At 45.6% G+C, this 13,614-nt stretch overlaps 1 protein-coding gene across 2 annotated transcripts in view; it reads left to right on the forward strand.

Moving 5' to 3' along the window:
- The first annotated feature begins 1,529 nt into the window (after positions 1-1,529).
- The window catches only part of CUEDC1 (CUE domain containing 1), an 81,767-nt gene continuing 69,682 nt past the window's right edge, over positions 1,530-13,614 (forward strand). The window contains exon 1 of one of the 2 annotated variants that reach the window (XM_060259390.1): positions 1,530-1,628. The gene's annotated coding sequence lies outside the window, so the exon portion shown is untranslated. The remainder of the gene's footprint in view (positions 1,629-13,614) is intronic. The other variant, XM_060259392.1, reaches the window with a different exon arrangement.

Here is a 13,614-nt window from a genome sequence, read left to right on the forward strand (position 1 = left end):
GGACTGGAAATGAATGCCGAAGCAATTCTGCTCACTGGTGCCCTTGTCACTTGACGGCCCTGCGGGGAGAAGCCTTTGCCTTTTGTGTGATACTGTATCGCTCTGGAAGCACGGTGGTTGCCTGGCAGACGACTACTCTCCTTGGTACCTGCTACGCCACTCTCTTGTCTGGAGGGAACTGGGGTGGGCGGGTATGATTGGCTGGGCTTCTTTCTGCAAGCGCATCGCTCTGCTTTTGTCCAGTATCAGGCAAGCTAGGATTTGGGAGCTATCCGAGCCGTCACCTCAATACATTGCATTAAACCAGATGCAAGCGATTGCAGCCATTCTTAAAAGGCTGGTGTTGCCTTTGAAAAGCAATCTAACTGCACAACCAGAGTGCTCTCTCAGTCCGTTCTCCAAGCGTCTTGCCTCAGTTCTGGCATGGCTGGATCTGGTGCATGCTTTGAACCCTCCTGCCAGAGGCTGGGACCCTGATCCACCAACTACCAGAGGGGAGGAAGGGAGGGTGAAGCAAGAGAGCCCCATGGCAGCTGCAAGATCAACAACGCTTTATTCCAAGTATACGCTTTTGTGTCCAAGCACACTTCTTTGGAGAGGGGGAGGATGGATGGATTCTTCTGACAAGCACAGCGTACACTGAGGAAATTATTTTGGCATATTCTGAAAATAATCAAGCATACTACTGTCATTCATCTGGTGGACCTTTTGATGGCATTTAGTTTTTTTGGCCACTGTGTGACACAGAGTGTTGGACTGGATGGGCCATTGGCCTGATCCAACATGGCTTCTCTTATGTTCTTATGTGACACAGAGTGTTGGACTGGATGGGCCATTGGCCTGATCCAACATGGCTTCTCTTATGTTCTTATGTGACACAGAGTGTTGGACTGGAGGGGCCACTGGCCTGATCCAACATGGCTTCTCTTATGTTCTTATGTGACACAGAGTGTTGGACTGGAGGGGCCACTGGCCTGATCCAACATGGCCTCTCTTATGTTCTTCTGTGACACAGAGTGTTGGACTGGAGGGGCCACTGGCCTGATCCAACATGGCCTCTCTTATGTTCTTCTGTGACACAGAGTGTTGGACTGGATGGGCCGTTGGCCTGATCCAACATGGCCTCTCTTATGTTCTTCTGTGACACAGAGTGTTGGACTGGATGGGGCATTGGCCTGATCCAACAGGGCTTCTCTTATGTTCTTATCTGCTATTTCCATTCGACATCCGAAATCACCTTTGTAAAGTTTATATCTCCAGTACCTGGTGTTACATTTTATGGCACACATGGCCCGGCCCAACAAAGTGACATTTATGTCGGATCTTGCCCTCATAGCAAATCAGTAAGACACCTCTGCTCTACACGAAGAATAGCCGTTGGAAGTCTGGATTGCGTACATCCTTAGCACAGCAACCCGGACATTCAGCAAAGACAGAAGAATTCTGTTTCATCACAGAGGTTTCCTAGCAGCAAACAGGAGTTCTTTTCAGTAGAGACTGTAATAGAGAACACTGTGGTCCAGCTGCCGCAGCAGAAGATGGGAAGGTGGCTACTCCAGATTTTTGGCACCCTTCCGTTTTCCCTGTAGAGACAGAGTTAAGACAGTTTAGCTGCATCAAGTGTGAAGGTAGGTGTATGTGCATTCCAGGTGTAGCTTGACTCAAACTTGGATCTGAGCTCAGTGTCCCTTCTTCTTGGGAATGCCTCTGTAAGTTGGGTACTCATTTTACTATCTTCGGAAAGATGGAAGGCTGAGTCAACCTTGAGCTGGCTACCTGAACCCAGCTTCCACTGGGATCGAACTCACATCGTGAGCAGAGCTTGGACTGCAATACTGCAGCTGATCACTCTGCACCATGGACCTCCCCAAATCCACCCCTCCCTAGGCTCTGCCCCCAAATCTCCAGGTACTTCCCAACCTGTATTTGACAACTCTAGCAGGCAGGGTGCCACAGAAGAAAAGGCGTTGTTATTGGACAACTAATTTGCCTCCCAAAGAGGGCCCTCTGGTGAAGATCAGTTGGCTGATTTCATCTGTACCAAATATGAAAGCCAATTTCCATCAAACAGCCCAGCTCTCTAATGAAATAAAACAATGCAATGGGCTATGGTTGAAGAGTTGGAAGGCAAAGCAAGCAAATAATTCTTTAAAAACTGACAAGGCAAGAAAATAGTGTTGGAAAAGAACGATCTAAGGCAAGAAAGCTCTCTGTTTTGACATGCCATATTGAAGAAAGTGTGATTAAAGGGGAAGACATTGGGTTGCAATAAAAGGGGGCGGTACGTATAATAAACATTGCAATATATGTTATAGTACTTTTTCTTATAAGAGCAATCTCTGGGGCTGATACCTTATACCATAGTTTTGATTTCTTTATAAGAATGGCCCTTCTGGACCTTTCTGTTTTGCAAATTTTTTCAAAACGATCAGGGCTTTTTTTTAGCAGGAGCGCACAGGAACACAGTTCCGGCTGGTTTGGTGTCAGGGGGTGTGGCCTAATATGCATATGAGTTCTTTCTGGGCTTTTTCTACAAAAAAAGCCCTGAAAATGATAAAAGTGGGGGGGGGAGCCCTTTCTGATGGCCTCAGGCAGGTTTTTCTGTTCTGTGGGAACATCTGGGCACAACTGTCCTTTAGATTCTTCGGTGCTGGACTGTCAAGGGTCCTGAAAGGTTTGCTTTGAGCTTGGCAAGGAACTAGTCGACATGGTTGCTGTATAAGCACAGCCAGGATGAGTTTTCGAGAGGGACTCGTCTTGGAAGGAAGCATCAAACTGGATCAACAGTAGCTCTGGCCATCCCTTTGATTGAACCATGTGTGTTGATGGACCAGCAAGCCTTTGAGTTCTGTGCAGGTCCTAAACCTGCTTTCTTCCACAAAGGGGAATATCTGGGTCACTTGGAATGTGGGTTGAAAACTTGCATTAAAGCCTCTCACTGGAATTTTTCTATTTTTAAAAACTTTTAAATTTGATTGTGGCAGCAGCAACTGAGGAATTTGGCTGCCTTTTTTTTTTTTTAAGCAGACATCCAAAGGAGATCATGTCTTGGCCACATCCTTTTAATCCCAGCAAGCCCCCCCAGCTCTTCCCCTTTAATTAATGGCTCTTTTGCAGACCACTGGGGTGATCTGTCCCTTTTCAATCCCCTCCACCTCTTTATTTGCATGGGGCTTAGGCAGTGACTTAGCCGCCTTCCTCTGAGAGAAAACGGATTCCTGCTTTCTTAAGGCACAGATTCCCACAAAGAGAAGGAGATCTCTCTCTCTCTCTCCCGCCCCCCTTCAATTTTTGTAGATACTTAATTTTGTTCAGTGAAAAAACGCAAAGTAAACTTTAGGGCAGCACAGAATATTTCCCTGGTAGAATGCAACCCTGGCATCTGAACAACTCTAATTTTGCATGTTAAAAATGCAAATAATTTAATTATTGTAGAGTGGGTTTTCCAGATATAATGTGAGAAAGATTTCAAGCTGCATAATTAGGTTTCTGTAAATAAATGAGGTGCGAGCTGGAAGGAAAAGATACTCTTTGTTTTTTTTGTGTTTTCATTTTTTCAACATCAACAATTTGCAGTCTTTTTTTTTTTTATAACCCACCTTGGATTGCTTGAAGTTATCTTCTTAAATATTTTGTAAATTTTGGTCTGCGGGATGAATGGGGCAGTCCTTTCCTGTGAAGCATTGTGGGTGGAAAGAGAACTTGCTCTTGTATGATGAAGCTTCCTGGAACTCTGGGTTGCAGGCTGGCCTTGGCTGCTTTCGAGAAGCCGGCAGGGTTTTCATACAGACCAGAATCCCTTTCATATGAAAATTCCAGGAACTGGAATTTCTGCATCTGATAGGGTTGCCAGCCCCCAGGTGGGGCCAGGGGATCTCCTGCTTTTACAACTGATCTTCAGCTAGGAGAGATCAGCTCCCCTGGAGAAAATGGCTCCTTTGAAGGATGGTTGAGGCTCCTCCCCTCCAAAAAAACCCCACCCTCTCCCAGATCCACCCCCAGAGTCTCCAGGTATTTTCCAACACAGGCCTAGCAACACTGGCATCTGAACAACTCTTAATTTTGCATGTTAAAAATGCAAATAATTTAATTATTGTAGAGTGGGTTTTCCAGATATAATGTGAGAAAGATTTCAAGCTGCATAATTAGGTTTCTGTAAATAAATGAGGTGCGAGCTGGAAGGAAAAGATACTATTTGTTTTTTTTTTCATTTATACTGATTAAGGTAGTAATTAGATTGCGGGGAATTGTGCCCTTGTTAAGGTAATAAGAAGGAAAGGAAATCATACAGAAATCTGCTCCCAAGAATATCAATGCCAGAGGTTTGTGCGCATGCTCATCTAGTGGCTAAGAGGAGCGACGCATCAGGGAATTGTGATTTCACAGCCATGATTTTCTGTGCAGCTATCACATGGTGACTCTCAGGTGTTTACTTCCTTCCCTATGTATTCTTACTAGGAATTTTACTAGGAATAATATCTTGTACTCTTGTATGTAAGTAGTACTTTTGCTCCTGTGCACTTTATAGTATTTTCACAATAATTAAATTTATTTTCATTCAGTTTGGCACTATTGCAGTATTTTCTTCTAATATTACACATGTTGCCTCTGCTGACTGCAATCCTTAATAACTGCTTACCATTTAAGGGCTCACAGTGGGTCCTTTCTAATATAGATATGTTCTCATAACATAAGAGATTTTTTAGACCAGAAAGTTGTGCCTCAGAGCCTTATCTGTTACCTAAATGGGGTGCTCATGAGAATGGTTACTCATGGGTACAGTTTGCACTTTGGTCACGTTATAAGAAGATGAGACTTACTGAAAAAGACAAGAATGCTAGGAACAGTTGAAGGTGTTGGAATTTTGAATATTTATATTGTATGTCCAGGCAATGTCTAAAGTTCAGTCATTATAATGTTAGACGGGGCTTTCTTTGTAGAAAAAGCCCAGCAGGAACTCATTTGCATATTAGGCCACACCCCCTGACATCACCATTATTTCACATAGGGTTTTTTGTAAAAAAAAAAAAAAGGCTCAGCAGGACCTCATTTGCATATTAGGCCATGCCCTCTGGCACCAAGCCAGCCAGAGCTGCGTTCCTGTGTGTTCCTGCTCAAAAGAAGCCCTGGTGTTCGATATGTTTACCTGTCAGTCATAGAGCTGATGGAATGTGAAGCAGAGGCTTGGAAAACGACGGTTAAAGAAGAGCAGTTGGCAGTTCTGTGTTAGGATCTGCAGTGAGCTGGCTGAGGAACAGCTTGTTAGTGATAGCTTAGAGAATGTCGTCTATAGTGTTATTATTTTCATCCCAATGTCCCTACTCCTTTAGAAATAAAATATATTTTTCAATATTAAAGATCTCTCAACTCTTTTGTGATCCAGTGGTCCACTGAACTAGCTGGATGATGCCTTGGGAGGTCAGGAATGGAGGGAAGAGAGGAATGGTTTTCCTTCTGGCTTGATTACCCATCATAATCAATGGATGCTTTGTAGGTTTGGAGGTTGAAGCCAGTGCCTCTTCTGATGCTCCCCAGCAGAGTCACATGGACAAATAAACCTTGGCTGGAAGAGAATTACATTGTGTATTCCCAAAAGATACTAATTCCAGACTATAATCTCTGAGAGAACTAAATAAGAACTAAATTAAGTGGTTAAAGCAGGGGTGTCGGACATGAGGCCGAGGGCTGGATCAGGCCCCCGGAGGGCTCCTGTCAGGCCCACGAACAACTCTCTGTCATCTGCTTCCTTCTCTCTCTCTTGCTCCCTTCTGCATTACAGCTTGCTTTGCCAGGCTTGCTCAATGACACAAGAGCTACAGAGCAAAACTTCTATTTTCTCCTCTCTGACCAGCACATGATGCAAGTTATGTGCAAAAGCTTGCAATGCCCAGCCGTTTCATGTTTTCATCTGGGTCATAGGCTTGAAGTATTGACCATGAGATTTCTGTAATGAATGTCTATAAAGCAAAAGTAGGTTTGCAACTTACAGGCACACCTGAACAGCATACTCAGGACTGCTACAGCACACACATTGTCTCCAGATTTTGATGTAATAATTCAGAGCAAGAGGTGTCAATTATTGGAAACCGTTGAATCAACAAAATATTGCATGAGTACTAATCTTTTAAGTATATTTTATTTTAATTTTTTTTTAAAAATCCTTTTTTTTGTTAAAAAAAAGTTTATATCGCAGCTACCTGGCATGATACTATATGACACCCATGGCCCAGCCTGACAAAGTCTCATTTATGTCAGATCCAGCCCTCATGACAAATGAGATCGACACCCCTGTTCTAGCTCTTTCATGTTATCCAGGGTGCACCACGAGGAGGCGAGCTAAAATTGCACCCCTATTTTGCGCAGCAGGTAATATTATAACAATCAAATCGCTGAGAGAGAATAAAAGTATTTTAACTTGCTAGCTAAAATTTGGGTGTCATTTGTATATTTCTGGAAGGGGCACTTCCTTTATCCTCACAAGACGGAGGCCCCCAGAGATGATCTTGAGTGATGGGTTGGTTCGTGTGCGAGCAGGTGCCATGTCAAGTATTTTGCTTCCCAAGTTGTAAAGGCATTTAAAGTTGAAAACCAGGGCTTTGAATTGGGCTCCCAACCAAATTGGAAACCATTGAAGATCTTGTAAAAGTGGCAATAATATTTTGTCCCAGCCTAACTGTGTGATAGAATCTCTGGAAGGACCTCAGCTTCTCTGAAGATGGGGCTTCTTGAAACCTGTCCTGAGCGTGGTGGTGGCACCCTGCCTTTGGGAAAGCCTCCTCTTTGGGGCTCACCTGGCACCTTGCCATATTTCCCTTTATCTGCCAGGCCAAAATCCAGGCCTTTTCAGCTGCTTTGTGGGCTGCTATGAGCCCGAGGATTGTTTCATCAGTATCATTTTTAGATTGTCTGTTTGCTGCTTTTCTAGTGTTTTTTTCTTTCTTTTCCTTTTTAATGGACCTGTTTTAATTGGCTTGGCTTGGTTTTTTACTATTTCTGTAGGCTTGGCTTCTTTTTATTAACTTGCTGGTATTATATTGTTTTAAGCTGTGAGGCAGATTCTGGAAGGGGAGGGGGAATACAAATTTTCTAAATAGATACAGAACCACTGCTGCTGTCTTGACTGGAAAGGGAGCTTTTCCTCCTGTCCCGGTTGCGCCGTCTGTCTCCCCGGTCTCTCTCATCGCCAGTCTTGCTGCCAGAATGGTGCTCTTGGACTGTGCAGGACAGAAGTATCTCCGAGGCTGCCAACTCTCAGTCCAACAGCTAGCAGTGTGAGTGTGCTCTGGTGGCACACACCTTGCCCTTCTCTTCTTTCCTTCTCCTGCCAGTGGACTGATGCCCCTACCAGCAGCAGGGTCCAATCTGTGTCTGATGGAATCTGCCAGCATTCGCTAGACTTCCGCCAACACCAGTGCGCAGCAAGGACGTCAACAAAGAGTCTCGTGCCTGAAAGACTCTCACATTTGCTGTGGCAGAAACTTCTGCAGCTCATCATTGAATGCGCAGGGTGCTTCCACGGATGAGATTCATCTTGGAGGAAATAGTTGGAATACCTATGAAGCAGAAATAAATAGAGTGTGTGGGATTTGACATGGGTGGTAGATCCCGGATTGTTGTAATATGAGAACGTGCCCCTGGGCACTTCTGTCAGAAAGAGAAAATCAACAGGCAGCTTGTTGTCAGATTTCCTAAACTCAGGGAAAGAGGAGGGGCTGTTCTTGTTCTCACTCTCTCTGTTTGTGTGTGTCTCTCTCTCTCCCTCCCCCCTTTGAAATTAATTTAAACTGTGTGCTTGGATTGGGGACAGGGGGAGGGGGAGGGAATGGGAGATTTAGAGTTTATTACAACGTCCGGTTTGGCTCTTGACCAGCTTAATCTTGCCTGTAGGCTTTGCTGGAGAAAACAGATGATCTGCTAAGCTCGGGATGCCAAAAGGAAAAGAAGGAACATCTTCAGATGACATCTTTGCATGGCTCCCTCCCTCGTCTACCTTAAAAGTTCCCTTCTAAACAATGCCTAAAGAAGCTACAGAATGCCATCGTTGTGCAGATTTTCTGTTATGTCTGTCTCCCTAGTAAAGAACTTGTCATCCTACAGGGAATTGCAGTGCCCCTCTTACACGAACAGAATGCACATGAAGCCGTCTGATCCTGCATCAGAGCCCTGGTCTGCGACAGTCTCTGTTCTCTGACCAGCAGTGGCTCTCCGGGGTCTCAGAGGTCTTCTGCTTTGGCTGCTGCTTGATTCTTCTAACTGGAGATGTTGGGGGTTGAACCAGGGGCCATCTGGGGGCCCAAGCATATTTGGTACTCCTGAGCCACAGCCTTCACTGCCCCTCCCCATTTAGTGTGGTCCTTCTAGGGCCCGCTTAGGCAATGGCTGCATGATGAGCACATTTCTGTAAAACGTGAATGACAAACCCACTAGCAGCAGTGTCCCCAGACTCTGCTAAACTTAATTTCATCCAGGGTTCAGTCCTGGAATGCCTCTTTTTTTCAGCCCTGAGGACTCTTCTCTGAAGCATTTGGAGAAACAAGCATTTGGGTCCATGAGATTTGGGGGGAATCCTCTCTCTCCTTTCCCCGGCTGCTAAGATATTTGAGGCTTTTTTAATTCAGAAAGAAGGCAATTAAATGTGGATGAGTTAGAGGTTTATAGAATTATGCATAGTGCAGAGGAAGTAGGTAAAGAAAACTTTGTTTGCTGTGTGTTTGAGACCACCTGACAAAATGTGGCTGGTTGTAGATTGAGGAGCAAAAGGGCTTCTTCTCAGAATGACCTTGAAATTCACTGCAACAGGTTGTGATTACATTAGAGGGAGTTTACCAAGGCTGATGGTTGGTTGTAGAAAATATTTCTGAGGGCTTTGTTTAGTGCTCCCCCAAAATTCCAGTTTTTCCATAGGGAAACTGGGTGAAAATCCTTGGGGGGGGGGGGAATGTGGGGGACTTTCTCCCTTGCTGTCAAGTCGCAGCTGACTTATGGTAACCCTGTAGGGTTTTCAAGACCAGAGACATTCAGAGGTGGTTTTGCCCTTGCCTGCCTCTGCGTAGCAACCCTGGACTTCCTTGGTGGTCTCCCATCCAAGCACTAACCGGGGCCGACGCTGCTTAGTTTCTGAGATCTGATGAGATTGGACTAGTCTGGGCCATCCAGGGCAGCTAAAGGAAATGTCCACAATCAATACCTTGGGACTTCAGTTGCTTGGGATGCTGCAACCAGCTGCGTTGAGTTGTTGGCTTTATGTCCAGCTTGTAGACTTCCTGGGAGCTCCTGCATGTGTTGGTAACAGCTAGAATTGGTGAATGCCAGTTAGTAAATAAAACATTCGAAACATGAATACAGACGGAAGACTGAGATGTAGATTTTTGCAGAATGCAGGAAGCATTGATGTATGAATTGTGAGGGCAGGCTGATACACAGCTGGTTGCTGAGGTCCTGGACGGAAGGAGTGTGCATGAAACAAATTCTTAGTCGACTCCTTGTCCAGGACTCTGGGGATTTGCTTTGTACAGTCTTCAGGGGAGCCTTTGCTACCCTATAAGAGTAGAAAATCTTTAATATTCCTAATTGAACTGTGGGACTTATTCCCTTTGGACGGCATTCGTGGTAAAACCTAAAAAGGACTTCTGTAGTTCCTATTTTTTATATATATATTCTGTGAAACTTCTATACATTGGAAATAATTTCGTAGTGAATAGACTGAGATCACAATTGGAAGTATTTTCAAAGTGAATTGACTGAGATTATAAACTATAACAATTTTTGTAACTTTTTGTATTACTGTGTTAGTTATCTGGGTTATGATACTGTCAGTATAGTCAGTATATAGCAGTATAGTCAGTATATTTGCATGCATATTCAAGCTATTTATTTATTTGTATGGTTGTGCCCCCACTTTTCCGTCCAGCTGGGATCCAAAGTGTGTTACAACATCCTTCTCTTCCTCCTCCCTTTCATCCCTTTAACTATCCTATGGGGTAGGTTGTGAGAGAAAGCGACTGGCCCAAGGTCACTTAGTGAGCTTCCCTGACAGAGGGGGATTTGAACTGGGGCATCCAAGATCCTAGTCTGACTGTCTTAACTGCTACCCCACACTGGCTCTCAGGAATGGCCAGTTCAAAGAATAAAAGAGCTGTATATATATATATATATATATATATATATATATATGACTATATGAAGCTGCCTTCTACTGAATCAGACCCTCTTTGGTCCATCAAAGTCAGTATTGTCTACTCAGACTGGCAGTGGCTCTCCAGGGTCTCAAACTGAGGTTTTTCACACCTATTTACTTGGACCCTTCTTTAGTTGGAGATGCCAGGGATTGAACCAAGCAGATGTTCTACCACTGAGCCGCCGTCCCTCCCCAAAAGGTAAAGTTAATCCCCTGTGCAAGCACCAGTCATTTTCGACTCTGGGGCGACGTTGTATCATGATGTTTTCACTTGCAGGCTTTTTACAGGGTGGTTTGCCATTGCCTTCCCCAGTTGTACACTTTCCCCCCGCCGGCTGGGGACTCATCCTCTGCTTGTGGGTTTCCCTTCAGCTGCTGCTGGAAACGAGATGCTGGTGGAGGTGGGCATTTGGTCTGATGCTGCAGGGCCCATGGAACAAGCAATCTTGGTGTGGCTCGTAAGCAGACTGGATAACTCTGCAATCATTTCGATGGGTATCACTATACATTCGAGTGGGTGACTATGTTGGTTTGAAGCAGCAGGTACATGAAAACTTCTACCCAGAATGAAACTTTGTTGGTCTTAAAGGTGCCCCTGGACTCAAGCTTTGTTCTGTTCGCTGCGTCATCATTGTGCCTTCTCTTGGCTCTCCAAAAGGACTGTTGAGCAGGGGTCCCTTCTGAGTTCCGTGCTGGGCACTCTGTTCCCGTGTGCCGATTCCAGGCAGGGCTGTGAGGCGCAAGAAGGGACTGCAGCCTCCCCCATCATGTTCCGGTTTTTTTATCCTGAAAGGGCCCTCCAGGAGCTGGTCTTTGTCTCATTGATGAAACCTGTATGTAGCCATCAGTAGACGTAAATTTCCCCCAACAGGGCAAAGAGTCGCTCTGCATAGCCAATAAATGGCCCTGCAAGGGACTGAAAGCTCCCCCCCCCCCCACCCCATGTTGTGGTCCGTATTTTGACTGGGCCTGTACACACTGGGAATTGAGCTCTGAGCATGGAACTTGTCACGTGTGCAACAAGCTGGTTAGTTTACTTGATGTCAGTGGCGAATCTCCGTTTGCAAATGACCCCTGGTTTGCTGCTTCTTGCCTTTTCTCCTCCTGCTGGTGGAGAGGACATCCTCCCCTGTATTTTTTAAATTTTTTATTACATTTATATCCCGCCTTCCCCACAAGCGGGCTCAGGGCAGCTAACAGGGTGCTATCTTCGTGGCCAGACAGACAACCACAAGGAGTGGTACTACTTGACAAACTTTGGTTAGTAAATTTAGACATCACAATACATAATCAGTTATCAATGCTGATTGACAAATCAAATGCAAATCCTAGTTTGAAATGACAGCTTGATGTCAGCCAGCCAAACATCCGCTGATGGTTTGTTATACAGTTGGCATTCAGGCGTAGGGTTGTCAGCGGGCAATCCCCAGGAGTTTTGAGGGTGCCTGGGATGCTGAGATGGGGAGTGACCCTGACATGATGCCATCACTTCCGGATAATCACTTGGAAATGATATCACAGTGTCAGTGTAGCTCTAGGAATTCCCACCTCTCATCTCCCATAGAAACTAGAATGTCCTAGAGTGTTGTGGAATGTACTAGAGCAGGGGTGGCCAAACGGTGGCTCAGGAGCTACGTGTTGGTCTTTCACACATATTGTGTGGCTCTTGAAGACTCCACTACCCCACCGGCCAGCTTGGAGAAGGCATTTGTCTCTTTTAGTCTCTTTAAATCACTTCTCCAAGTCAAGCCAGCCGGCGGCTCGGAGAATGCATTTAAAGTTGCTTTCTTTCCACCTTCCCCTCCCTACTCCCTCTCCCTTCCTTCCTTCCTTCCTTCCTTCCTTCCTTCCTTCCTTCCTTCCTTCCTTCCTTCCTTCCTTCCTTCCTTCCTTCCTTCCTTCCTTCCTTTTCTTTTGTGGCTCTCAAATATCTGACATTTATTCTATGTGGCTCTGACATTAAGCCAGTTTGGCCACCCCTGTGCTGGAGTGTTGTGGACGTGGCAACTGGAGTAGCGTTGCTGCATCCATGACATCATCCCCACCCCCTTCAGGTATCACAGCAAACTGAGATTTTATCAAGCCGCGCTGTATTATGAAGCATGAATGCAGCCTTTATGCTGCCTTCTCTTCTTGCCTGCTTTTGGCCAGCAGCGTGATCCCTGAAACGTGATGCCTCTCCCAAAGATGGCTGTACAGAGCTGTTTAAAAAAGCGAGTGACTTTTGTTTTCCTCAGCTGCAGCTGGTCTGTTGGTCTGAATTGGGCAGTGGCCACTCTCCGTGGAAGGATCCGTTTTAAATCTTTCTGTTGGCCCTTAATGGACAGAGGCCTGTCCCACTTAAATAATTTACAAGGCCCAAGACTGAGAGGCCTTTTCTTTCTCTCTCCCCACATTTGAAACTCCATTCATTGTGTTTCCATAGAAACCCATGCAGGCTTTTTGCTTTTGCCTTGCCTTGGGCAAATCAACAGCAGTTTATTTCTCCCCCCCACCCAACATTAAGCAGCGAGGCCTCAGAAAGGAAGGGGGGGGGGAACCCTCATTCAGAATGTCAAACCCTGCCTATTCTTTTGCATGCTGTGGTATTAACTGCAGCACAACTGTGATTCTGAGCTGGAATCGATCCACTGGAGTGATTAATGGAGCAAAGCTTTAATTGCGCATTAAAATGTACCATCACCACCCCCAGTTTTAACCAGCAGGGGCTGAGGACAAGCAAAACTGCCTATATTTTGGGAAGGCCTCTTTCCCTGAGGGCCAAGTGTGGGGAGGTTGCCGGCTGTTTCCTTCCTTGTACATTGATGGTGCTTACCAAACCATATTGTTAAGCACTCTTCTTCTTGCTGGCGTCAGAAGTGTAAGAGCCTACCTAGTTTATGTTCCATCTGGGCGTGAGCAGTGGAGTCTTACACTGCAGTGCCAATCTTTCACTCCCACCAGCAGAACTGGCCAGAAGCACACAGATGCTTAAAAGCAAACCACAACGCAGCTGTTTCAGCATCTTCAGGTTTCAAAACGGCAAAAATGAGAGGGACATGTCCTCACTATCCAGGATCACAAATCCACTTTTCTTAGACTCTTGGCTACAGTTTACTAGGTCAGGCAAAACCACAATGGTTTTCACAGTCAGTGAGATGGCAGAATGTTTTCACATCTCCTGTCATGGGTCAGCCGGGGCTCAGCAATAGTGAGGTCTCATCAGAGGAAGAGGAGTTGATAGAAGCTGACCTGCACAAAAATGAGCTGGCATGCCCGGACTTACAGCCAACATCTGGGACAGAACCACCTCCACTCTCCAGATCCAATGCAGCAGGTGAAAGTTGGTTGGCTGCTCCCAGCCCTCTGGAATCTCCTGTGCCTTTGGAAGACCACAGACAAAGGCTGAGAGCTGAGCTACAGGTCAGACAACGAAGTGCACACCTCCTGCCAGCTGC

The sequence above is a fragment of the Heteronotia binoei genome, chromosome 18 (genome assembly GCF_032191835.1).
Source record: "Heteronotia binoei isolate CCM8104 ecotype False Entrance Well chromosome 18, APGP_CSIRO_Hbin_v1, whole genome shotgun sequence".
Lineage (NCBI taxonomy): Eukaryota > Metazoa > Chordata > Lepidosauria > Squamata > Gekkonidae > Heteronotia > Heteronotia binoei.